Source organism: Somniosus microcephalus, chromosome 11, assembly GCF_052327205.1.
Source record: "Somniosus microcephalus isolate GS21.2 chromosome 11, FLI_Smic_1.0, whole genome shotgun sequence".
NCBI classification, from domain to species: domain Eukaryota; kingdom Metazoa; phylum Chordata; class Chondrichthyes; order Squaliformes; family Somniosidae; genus Somniosus; species Somniosus microcephalus.
Window position 1 is genome coordinate 197,403,311 of NC_140997.1, and position 12,913 is coordinate 197,416,223.

At 45.7% G+C, this 12,913-nt stretch overlaps 1 protein-coding gene across 1 annotated transcript in view; it reads right to left on the minus strand.

Moving 5' to 3' along the window:
* Positions 1 to 12,913, minus strand: part of cacna2d3a (calcium channel, voltage-dependent, alpha 2/delta subunit 3a) — a 1,196,772-nt gene that overhangs the window by 1,015,415 nt on the left and 168,444 nt on the right. The window lies entirely within an intron of this gene.

Below are 12,913 nucleotides of genomic sequence, written 5' to 3' on the forward strand. Positions count from 1 at the left end.
TGCAGTACCAGTAGTGACCACCCCTGTATATAAGCCTGTGTAGTAACTTTGTATAGTAGTTCCAGTTTTGTCTCCATTCAGTAAACACCTGTTATAACCAACTTCTGCAGTCCGTGTCTCAATTACACACGGACGTTACACAACTGAAATTTAAATAATTTTACAAAATATATCAAGCTGAGAGACAAAAGAGCAGAGAGAGACAAGTGCTGTATTGTTTGTGTTTACAATTCAGAAATAAATCATTGTTTACATAAGGTTTGTTTAGCTGAGGGTAACTGAACAACTAATCATCTATGGTTGAGTGAAAAATCCTAGAAATCATCTCAGGTAATTATTTTTTCCTACAATGAACTAATAATGTGCAAAATATTTTAGCACTTTTATTTCTATTCTGAAGTCATTTTTGGAACTGTTTATGATTGACAGGAAGACTGGCTATTCACAGAGAATGCTGGTTGCAAAGCCACAGCCCCTCCCATCCACTTTCTATCCGATATAAAAATTGCTGATTGAATTTTGCTGATAGAATGTTAAACCAGACAGGCAATCAGTTAAAATCGCTGGTGGGACTTACGCTCACGCTCTCTTCCCAAAAGTTCCGATTTCAACCTGATCCTCCAAGTAGGCCGGAAGAAAACCAGCGGGGTCCTTCTTTAAATATGCAGACCGGGCTCTGATGACGACTTCTATTTTAGCCAGAGGCCTGCGTGGGAAGTCCTTGTGGCTTTCCTCCCATGACAACTTAGTGGGAAGAGGAGTCGGGCAAGAACAGGCCCAAAAGGAATACTCCAAGCACAGGTTACTATGGAAACACCATATTATACCACCAGAAAACCAATACAGGCACACCAGGAGACATCCATAGATTAAATACGTATACCATTCCTCCAGTAAACTGTTCGGGAATTAGGTGTATTACTCCATTCCCGTGCCTGGACACTGTGGAAATAGCAGCCTGGCAGCACTGTGAGCATCTTTGCTGCTGTGTGTGATTCTAGCCATAGCTATCAATTAACGGGAAGAAGGGAACACCATAAATGACATCCAGTCATTTCTTTGTTTTTAAATGGACAGATACATCTAAATCCATGCAAAATTAATTTTACAGATTTTTTGAAATTTTGGACCAATTCAGATTCGGGTTCAGCATTTATCACTAATATGTACTGCAGATGAAAAAGTCTGATCAACGAAAACCTATGTTAGATGTAATTTCTGACATATTCCTGATTTCAGTGTTTTATGAAGGAATTAACATGTTTATACAATGTATGCAGCCATTGTGCCATATATAACTAACGGACTGCATGAGGAATATGAAACTTAATCAATATACTTTGTGAGGTAACAAATGCAACTAGATATATTTCTGCAGGAAGCAACCAGCAGTCGAAAAAGAACATTCAAACAGCTCTGTGATCGCATTCAGCAACAGTGAGAGCCAGCTGTAACCATAGCAATTTGCGTCTAATAATCGCTGTTGAGCTTTTGTGTCAATAGTACCAGAAACAACGCTCACTTTTGCTACAAAGCAGATGCAATGTAACTGTGGCTCTCAGGATACTGGAAAATCCTACCCGTAACCACGGTAACCATAGCATTTCTTCATAGTATTCTGCTCCATTTGGATTCTGCTCCATTTGGGAAAACAAGCTACTATACCAGTTCAAAACTTCTTTACTGAAAAGGTGCTTTTTCATCAAAAAAACTGGAGTGCATAAATAAGAAATTGTATAAATAAGAATAGAACATATACTTTGTATAAATAGAACACGGGGAAGAAGGTTGTTCTTCACAAGTTACATTGGCCGGGAATTTTCTCCGAGTTATTGCCATTCACCGTCGTTACTTTGCCAGAGGTGCAGCAGAAATCTCGTTTACTCGAGTAAACAGAGTTTCTGCCGCACTTCCGTTGACATTCCTGGCCGTGATCTTTTTTACTTCAAAAATGTCACATTGAGAACTTTTAATGCAATACTTGCTCTCTCTCTCTCTCTCTTATATACATAATAATAAATGTACAGTTTCACAAACGGTGCGCACTTCTTGGAAATGTCACATTTGCTGTTGTAACACATTTCCACCATCTTTTTGCTGTCACGCTATTTTTGTCATGCCTGTCTCATACTTAAACTTCCCTATGTATTTTACTCCTGGTTGAGTCCTCCAAACTTTGTCTCCAAGGTAGCTAACTATTCAGCCAGCAAATTTTAAAATAATGCATTTCACTTTCTAAACTACCTAAAACAGAAGAACTGGACTGAAGGGTGGAAAAGGCCTGATAGGGGTTAGGAGGAGTACAGCAACACCATTGGGAGAGGAGCACCTGACTTCACAAAGAGACTGGGCAAGGGCTTTAAAAGAAAGACTTGCATTTATATACCTTTCACAACATCCGGACGTCCCAAAGCACTTTACAGCCAATTAAGTACTTTTTTTAAAGTGTAGTCACTGTTGTAGGAAATACGGCAGCCAATTTGCACACAGCAAGCTCTCACAAACAGCAATGTGGTAATGACCAGATAATCTGTTTTAGTAATGTTGATTGAGGGATAAATACATCTCATCTGAAAGACAGCAACTCCAACAGTGCAGCACTCCCTCAGTACAGGAAACTCTCGATTTACCGGCACCTAAATAACTGGAAACCTCTGTTAACCGGCAAAATTCAGGAGTAGGTTCAGGTAAGTTTTACTTCATATTAGTGGCCGTTCCTGGATCTGTGGCTGTGTAATTGGGGTTCCTGCACTTGTTGCTAAGCAACAGGGACGCTTGGTCTGTGGCCAGGTTCTTGCACCTGTTGCTAAACAACAGGGAAGCCTGGATTTGTTGCTGTGTTCGGAGCTCTCGTACCTTTTAACTATACCTCTCTGTAATCCGGACTTTTTGATAAACCGGCACCACGCCGGTCCCGTCGGTGCCGGATAAAAACGTTTCCTGTACCACACTGGATGTCAGCCTAGATTTTTGTGCTCAAGTCTGTGGAGTGGGACTTCAAACCACAGGAGTGAGTGCTATACCAACAGAGCCACAGCTGACAGGCTATGTTTCTCTTGTTCCCCCTCCCCTGAATCGTCCCAGACCCCCTCAACACTTACAGAACACAAGCTCTGAATGCCGACAGCTCTGAATGCCGACAGCACCTCACACCTCTTTCACTGTACAACCATTCCCCATTTCTTGACCCCAGGAACTCTTCATCAGCACTTCCATACTCCAGGACTACCTCCAAACACTCCCAGATTCTGCAAACCTTGTCTTGCTATTCTAAGATGCTGGGACCCCTTTTGCACTGCTCAGACCAGGACCACTCCAATCATTTCATAGCCAGGAACTCCTCTCCCCAGTTCCCCATTCAACAATCCCACATCACAGGACATCCCCATCCACCCACACCCCAACATCCATCTCCCTGTCTTCCCACACCCTGAGATTTTTCCCAGATCCCAGGATTCCCGCTCCCCCCTCCCACTATATCAATTGTACACATACCATGTAATGCGCAACGTATTACTCTACTGCTAAAGTGAGACTGTGCACCCTTAAGGCAACAAAGCCTAACTGATGTTAAGTAAAGACCAATTAAATCAGAGTTCAATTGCTCTTCAAGCTGCAGGTTCTGTTTCAGTGAAAAGTACTGCACTGGTAAGCTGTGCTTGGGCTGGTAAGTGGCAAGTAACATTCATGGCACGCAAGTGCCAGACAATGACCATCTCCAACAAGAGAGAGTTTAACCAGCTCCCCTTGACATTCAATGGCATTACCATCATTGAATCCCCCACCATCAACATCCTGGGAGTCACCATTGACCAGAAACTTAACTGGACCAGCCACGTAAATACTGTGGCTAGCAGAGCAAGTCAGAGGTTGGGCATTCTACAGCGAGTGTCTCACCTCCTTACTCCTCAAAGCCTTTCCACCACCTACAAGGCACAAGTCAGGAGTGTGATGGAATACTCTCCACTGATCATGAGTGCAGCTCCAACAACACTCAAGAAGCTTGACACCATCCAGGACAAAGCAGCCGGCTTGATTGGCACCCCATCCACCACCTTAAATATTCACTCCCTCCACCACAGTTGCAATGTGGCTGCAGTGTGTATCATCTACAGGATGCATTGCAGCAACTCGCCAAGACTTCTTCGACAGCACCTCCCAAACCTGTGACCTGTATCAACTAGAAGGACAAGGGCAAAAGGCGCATGGGAACACCACCCCTCCAAGTTCCCCTCCAAATCACACACCATCCTGACTTGGAAATATATCGTCGTTCCTTCATCGTCGCTGGGTCAAAATCCTGGAACTCCCTAACAGATAATACTGTAGGAGTACATTCACCACATGGGCTGCAGCGGTTCAAGAAGGCAGCTCACCACCACTTTCTCAAGGACAATTAGGAATAGGCAATAAATGCCAGCCTTGGCAGTGACGCCCACATCCAGTGGATATATAGAAAAATATAAAAATATTAGCAGGTTAAACTCAAAAAGTATATGCTACATATACTTGGGAGGCTCTAAGCCTTGGTTGTGCCAACCTGCACCTAAGGTCTCTGGAATTAAATAAGTGTACCTATCGAGAGAGAGTATGCAAACAATATTGGGCAACTACAAATTCTACTTGTGTACATTTCTTAGTACAGGTAGACTATCCTTTATCCGAAAACCTCGGGACCAGCCGTGTTTCGGTTTTCGGAAAATTTCGGATTTCGGAAGGTATTTTATAAGACTGGGAAATTTGTCGGGGGTGGGTCGGCGGGGGTCAGGGTTGGCGGGGGGTCGGGGGCGGGGGTCGGGGTCGGCGGTGGGGGTCGGCAGGGGGTGGGGGTCGGGGGTGGTCGGCGGGAGTCGGGGTCGGCGGGGGTCCGCGGGGGGGTCGGCGGGAGTCGGGGTCGGCGGGGGTCCGCAGGGGGTCGTCGGCGGGGGTCGGGGTCGTGCACACGACTTACGCTGACCCTCTGCTCAGCGTAAGTCGTGTGCCACTCTGGTCATGTCGTGCGCACGACTTACGCTGAACGAAAAAACCTTCGGTTTTTAGAGGGTTTCGGTTTTCGGAAGTTCGGATAAAAGGTAGTCTACCTGTAGCTACGTTTTGGAGACTCTAATATGGTGAAGGTGACGGGTTTCCACATATGTCTGACACCTGACTAACAAATAAATTGAAAAGATTATGTTGATGATTAACAAGTCATGCTCCATACATTTGGAAAGAAAAAAGATGTTGTTGGTGTTCCCAATACTATACCTTCCAACGATAACTTACTGCTCATAGCATTATACCCAATTGGGGCACTTAAATGATCCATCAATATGAACTTGCCCTTAACAGATGCACATCTCATCAATTGAGCCACATAAATGTAGAATTTGTCTTTCACTGCAATATAATTTGTCATGGTCATCGCTAAGTGCTAAGGCGAGTCACAAAGTGCTTGTTCTTCAGTGGTAAACACATGGTTATAAGCGGTGTACTAATCACATTAGGACATCTGTCTAGTTGGCTCACGAAGCTGGGTTTAATGTAACTTCTATACCTGCCACTCACAATGCCTAGTCTAATCTTCTGTCCTGCCAGAATAAATTTTATTCAGCCCAAACATGCAGAGTTAGGCTTCACCTAAAATCCTTGACTGGCAATGTATACGTTGTGCCATATGAGTTACCACGTAACCAACACTGCCCTGGTAAATCAGCATCCTGTCAGTCAAGTAGAATTCTGATGTTCCAAACTGCAACTTTTACATTGTATTTATACATTCTGGGGTAGATTTTCCCGAACCTGTCGGGAAGAAGGCAGGACTTCCCCTTTCGGGTTTTTGACCCGCCTACTTCGACGTCCGGCCAATCCGCGCGATTTTCCTTTGATTGACCTTGTTGAGCCCGCCCAGCGGGCTCAGCAGGTCAATTAAGGGCCACCCGGCAACAGGTGACGTCACAGACTGCAATTTCATCTGTCAAGAGTTCTTGACAGATGAAATATCAGTGTTTCACAGCTGCTTGAAGTTGTCAAACACTGACAGTCTGAGTTCTGACATGAGTCATTCTGCACAGACTCAGTTAGAACTCTTACTGGCACTCAAAGCTGAAGGCTGTCACTTTTCACAGATCGCAGCCGTTCAGCTTTAAGTACCAGCTGAGTGATGCGCTACCGACAGCTACAGGAAGAAAGGCTGTGAAGGTAAGACACACCAAACACACTTACCTTTACACTCATGCACCCATCACTCACCTGAGCGCCAACATCGCGACCCCTCCAACTCCTTCAACCCGACGGCCCACCTGCCCTAACCTGGCGTGGTTTGGAGCTGTCGGGAAACCCACACGAAACCCCTCAAAATAGGGATTAGGCTAAAAACTGCCTGTTAACTACCTGTTAACAGGCAGTTAATTGGCACTAATCCCTTCCCGCCTGGTTTCAGCGGGTCCCAGTACGGGGCAGGTACCCGCCACCCCTGAAACTTACGTGGGGCAGGGTTTTGGGCGGGATGGTGTCGGGACCCCCAAATTCAGGATTTCCCCCCCCCCACATGCCTGAAACCCCACCTGACGGCTCCACGAAAATCTAGCCCTCTGTTTCTGTAATCATCCAACGCATGCTTTTGGCTGACCAGCTTTGGTGAGCTAATCAAAATGGGCAATTATTGGGTCACCTTTTTTGGATTTCCCCACAACTGGGAGTCAACATACAATGCTGAACAAAGCTGCTGAGACATACAAGATCTTGCTAGACAACCTTGCTGCTTTCAGCTGGTTGCTATTACTGCAATTACCTCTGAGGTGTCCCAGGGATCTATCATTGGCCCCCTGCTTTACCTCAATTATATGCTGCCCCTTGATGGCATCATCCAAAGACAAGGGGCCAGCTTCCACATCTGCGATGACATAGAAACATAGAAGATAGGAGCAGGAGTAGGCCATTCGGCCCCTCTCGCCAGCTCCGCCATTCAATGCGATCATGGCTGATCATCCAAGTTCAGTACCCGGTCCCTGCTTTCTCCCCATACCCCTTGATCCCTTTAGCCTTAAGAAATATATCCAACTCCTTCTTGAATATATTTAAACAATTGGCCTCTACTGCCTTCTGTGGTAGAGAATTCCACAGGTTCACCACTCTCTGGGTGAAGAAATTCCTCCTCATTTCTGTCTTAAAAGGCCTATCCCTTATCCTTAGACTGTGACCCCTGGTTCTGGATTCCCCGAACATCGGGAACACCCTCCCTGTATCTAGTCTGTCCAGTCCTGCCAGAATTTTATAAGTTTCAATGAGATCCCCTCTCATTCTTCGAAACTCCAGCGAGTACAAGCCCAATCGACCCAATCTCCCCTCATACGTCATTCCTGCCATCCCAGGTATCAGCCTGGTGAATCTTCGCTGAACCCCTTCCATGGCAAGAATATCCTTCCTCAGATAAGGCGACCAAAACTGCACACAATACTCAAGATGTGGTCTCACCAAGGCCCTGTACAACTGCAGCAAGACATCCTTGTTCTTGTACTCAAACCCTCTCGCTATGAAGGCCAACATACCATTTGCCTTCTTAACTGCCTGCTGCACCTGCATGCTTACCTTCAGCGACTGGTGCACAAGGACACCCAGGTCTCGTTGCACTTCCCCTTCTCCCAATCTATTGCCATTCAGATAATAATCTGCCTTCCTGTTTTTGACACCAAAGTGGATAACCTCACATTTATCCACGTTATATTGCATCTGCCATGCTTCTGCCCAATCATCCAACCTGTCCAAATCATCCTGCAGTTTCTCGGCATCCTCCTCACAGCACACACGCCCACCCAGCTTTGTGTCGTCTGCAAATTTGGAGATATTACATCTAGTTCCCTTGTCTAGATCATTAATATATATTGTGCATAGCTGGGGTCCAAGGACCGATCCCTGCGGTACCCCACTAGTCACTGCCAGCCACTCGGAAAAAGACCCGTTTATTCCAACTCTTTGCTTTCTGTCTGCCAACCAGTTCTCTATCCAAGTCAATACCTTGCCCCCAATCCCATGTGCCTTAACTTTACACACTAATCTCTTATGTGGGACCTTATCGAAAGCCTTCTGAAAGTCCAAATACACCACATCCACTGGTTCTCCCTTATCTATTTTACCAGTTACATCCTCAAAAAATTCCAGTAGATTAGTCAAGCACGATTTACCTTTTGTAAATCCATGTTGATTTTGTCCGATCCTGTCACTGTTTTCCAAGTGCTCTGCTATTACATCTTTTATAATGGACTCTAGCATTTTCCCCACTACCGATGTCAGGCTTACCGGTCTGTAATTCCCCGTTTTCTCTCTACCACCTTTTTTGAATAGTGGGGTAACATTAGCTACCCTCCAATCCATGGGTACTGTTCCAGATTCCATCGAATGTTGGAAGATGATCATCAATGCATCTACTATTTCTAGGGCCACTTCCTTAAGTACCCTAGGATGTAGATTATCAGGCCCTGGGGATTTATCGGCCTTCAATCCCATCAATTTCCCTAACACCATTTCCCTACAAATACTGATTTCTTTCAGTTCCTCCCTTTCATCAGACCCTATGTTCCCCGACATTTCTGGGAGGTTATTTGTGTCCTCCTTTGTGAAGACAGAACCAAAATATGTATTTAATTGGTTGCCATTTCTTTGTTCCCCATTATAAATTCCCCTGATTCTGACTGCAAGGGACTTACGCTTGACTTCACCAATCTTTTTCTCTTCACAGATCTATAAAAGCTTTTACAGTCAGTTTTAATGTTCCCTGCCAGCTTACTCTCATATTCTATTTTCCCTTTCTTAATTAATCCCTTTGTCCTCCTTTGTTGAATACTAAACTGCTCCCAATCCTCTGGATTACTGCTTTTTTTGGCCCATTTATATGTCCTCTCCTTGGATCTTATGCTATCCCTAATTTCATTCGTTAGCCACGGTTGAGTCACCTTTTTTGTTTTATTTTTATGCCAAACTGGGATGAACAAATTCTGTAGTTCATCCATGCGGTCTTTAAATGTTTGCCATTGCCTATCCACCGTTAACCCTTTGAGTGACATTCCCCAATCAATCCTACCCAATTCGCACCTCAGACCATCGTAGTTTCTTTTATTTAAATTCAGGACTCTAGTCTCTGAGTCAACTACTTCATTCTCCATCTTAATGAAGAATTTGATCATATTATGATCGCTCCGACCCAAGGGGCCTCGTACAACAAGATTGGTAATTAATCCTTTCTCATTACATAATACCCAGTCTAAGATAGCCTGATCTCTGGTTGGTTCCTTGACATATTGGTCCAGGAAACCATCCCGTAAACACTCCAGGAATTCCTCCTCCACAGTATTGTTACTAATTTGGTTAGCCCAATCTATATGTAGATTAAAGTCACCCATGATGACTGCTGTGCCCTTTTTGCACTTCTCTAATTTCCCTTTTAATGTCATCCCCAACCTCCGCATTACTGTTTGGAGGTCTATATACCACTCCCACTAACGTTTTCTGCCCCTTGGTATTTCTCAGTTCTACCCATACAGATTCCACATCATCAGAACTAATATCCTTCCTTACAATTGTGTTAATCCCTTCTTTAACCAGTAATGCTACCCCACCTTCCTTTCCTTTTTGCCTATCTTTCCTGAATATTGAATACCCCTGGATGTTGAGTTCCCAGCCTTCGCCACCCTGGAGCCATGTTTCCATAATCCCAATCAAATCATATTCGTTTACCTCTATTTGCACAGCTAATTCATCCACCCATTACGAATGCTCCTCGCATTAAGACACAAAGCCTTCAGGCTTGTTTTTTTAACACTTTTAGACCTATTAGAATTATTATTTACTGTAGCCATGTTTGATTTAAACTGTTGATTTCTCTGACTGCCACTTTTGTTTTTCTCCTTCCTATCTTTTTCTTTTATCCTTGTTTCCCTTTCCTCTGTCCCCCTACTCAGGTTCCCAACCCCCTGCCATTTTAGTTTAAAACCAGTTCCAATGTCCCAGGAATTTGAATCCCTCCCACTGGCACCATTCCTCTAGCCACGTATTCATCTGAAATATTCTTCTATTTCTACTCTGACTAGCACATGGCACTGGTAGCAATCCTGAGATTACTACCTTTGAGGTCCTATTTTTCAATTTACCTCCTAACTCCCTATATTCAGCTTTTAGGACCTCAGCCCATTTTTTACCTATATCATTGGTACCTATATGCACCACGACAACTGGCTGTTCATCCTCCCCTTCCAAGATGTTCTGCAGCCGCTCTGAGACATCCTTGACCCTTGCACCAGGGAGGCAACACACCATCGTGGAGTCTTGTTTGCGGCCGCAGAAACACCTGTCTATTCCCCTTACAATAGAATCCCCTATTACTATAGCTCTACCCATCTTTTTCCTCCCGCCCTGTGCAGCAGAGCCACCCCTGGTGCCAGGAAGTTGGCTGCTGCTTCCTTCCCCTGGTAAGCCATCCCCCCCATCAGTATCCAAAGCAGTACATCTGTTTGAGAGGGGGATGGCCACAGGGGACCCCTGCACTACCTGCCTGCGCCTACTACTCTGCCTGTTGGTCACCCGTTCCCTTTCTGCCTGTGCCACCTTTACCTGCGGTGTGACCAACTGATTAAATGTGCTATTCATGACGTCCTCAGCATCGCGAATGGTCCAGTATGTATCCAATCGCTGCTCCAGCACTGCAATGCGGTCTGCCAGTAGCTGCAACTGGACACACTTCCTGCACACATGGTTGTCAGGGACACAGGAAGTGTCCCTGAGTTCCCACATAGCGCAGGAGGAGCATACCATGGCACCGGGCTGTCCTGCCATGACTTACCCTTTAATTAATTGCAATTAAATTTAATCAAATCAATCCCACCAATTACACTACAGTTAAATGGTGTATTTAAGGGCCCTGGTTTACAAACAGTCCCCATTACACCACAGAGACTTTAGAAACTATAAACCACAGAGTTTAAGTTTAAAAAAGAGAGAAATATTCACCAACCAATCACTTACCTGCTTTCTGGTGACATCACACTTCGATTACTTTTTACTTCTCTCCTTCCCTCTGCGTTCGGAGAATGGAGATTAGTAAGCCTACCTGGTCTCTGGGACGATGCCCAGCTCTGCCTCTCCACCCCCTCTTTTGACCATCCACTGCCTCTGTGCTGTCAGACTGCTTGTCTGACATCCAGTCTTGGATGAGCTGCAATTTCCTCTGGTTAAACATTGGGAAGACCAAAGCTATCATCTTTGGCCCCCAGCACAAACTCCGTAGCCTTGCCACCAATTCCATTCCCCTCCATGGCCAGGTAGAACCAGACTGTTGTATTCAACCCCGAGCTGAGCTTTCAACCTCATATCCTTTTCATCACAGACTGCTTACTTCCACCTTCACAATATTGCCCACCTCCGCCCCTGCCTCAGTCCATCTGGTGTTGGAACTCTCATCTATACCTTTGTCACTTTTTTAAAAATTTGTTTATGGGATGTGGGCATCACTGGCAAAGCCAGCATTTATTGACCATCCTAATTACCCTTGAGAAGGTTGTGGTGAACCGCCTTCTTGAACTGATGCAGTCCGTGTGGTGAAGGTACTCCCACGGTGCTGTTAAGCAGGGAGTTCCACGATTTTGACCCAGCGACGATGAAGGATTGGCGATATAATTCTAAGTCAGGATGGTGTGTGACTTGGAGGGGAACTTGGAGGAGGTGGTGTTTCCACGCGCCTGCTGCCCTTGTCCTTTTAGGTGGAAGGGGTCGCGGGTTTGGGTGGTGCTGCCGAAGAAGTCTTGGTGAGTTGCTGCAGTGCATCTTGTAGATGGTACACACTGCAGCTACAGTACATGGTGGTGGAGGGAGTGAATGTTTAAGGTGGTGGATGGGGTGCCAATCAAGCGGGCTGCTTTGTCCTAGATGATGTCGAGCCTCTCGAGTGTTGTTGGAGCTGCACTCATCCAGGGAAGTGGAGCGTATTCCATCACACGCCTTTCTTGTGCCTTGTAAATCGTGGAAAGGCTTTGGGGAGTCAGGAGGTGAGACACTCGCCACAGAATACCCAGCCTCTGACCTGCTCTTGTTGCCACAGTATTTATGTGGCTGGTCCAGTTAAGTTTCTGGTCAATGGTGACCCCCAGGATGTTGATGGTGGGGGATTCGGCGATGGTAATGCCGTTGAATGTCAAGGGGAGGTGGTTACACTCTCGCTTGTTGGAGATAGTCATTGCCTGGCACTTCTGTGGCGCGAATGTTACCTGCCACTTTTCAGCCCAAAGCTGAACGTTGTCCAGGTCCTGTTGCATGCGGGCATGGACTGCTTCATTATCTGAGGAGTTGTGAATGGCGCTGAACACTGTGCAGTCATCAGCGAACATCCCCATTTCTGACCTTATATTGGAGGGAAGGTCATTGATGAAGCAGCTGAAGATAGTTGGGCCAAGGACACTGCCCTGAGGAACTCCTGCAGCGATATCCTGGGGCTGTGACAATTGACCTTCAACCACAACAGCCATCTTCCTTTGTGCTAGGTATGACTCCAGCCAGTGGAGTGTTTCCCCCTAATTCCCATTGACTTCAGCTTTACTAGGGCTCCTTGATGCCACACTCGGTCAAATGCTGCCTTGATGTCAAGGGCAGGCACTCTCACCTCACCTCTGGAATTCAGTTCCTTTGTCCATGTTTGAACCAAGGCTGTAATGAGGTCGGGAGCCGAGTGGTCTTGGCGGAAACCAAACTGGGCCTCAGTGAGCAGGTTATTGGTGAGTAAGTGCTGCTTGATAGCACTGTCGATGACACTTTCCATCACTTTGCTGATGATTGAGAGTAAACTGATGGGGCGATAATTGGCCGGGTTGGATTTGTCCTGCTTTTTGTGAACAGGACATACCTGGGCAGTTTTCCACATTGTCGGATAGATGCCAGTGTTATAGCTGTA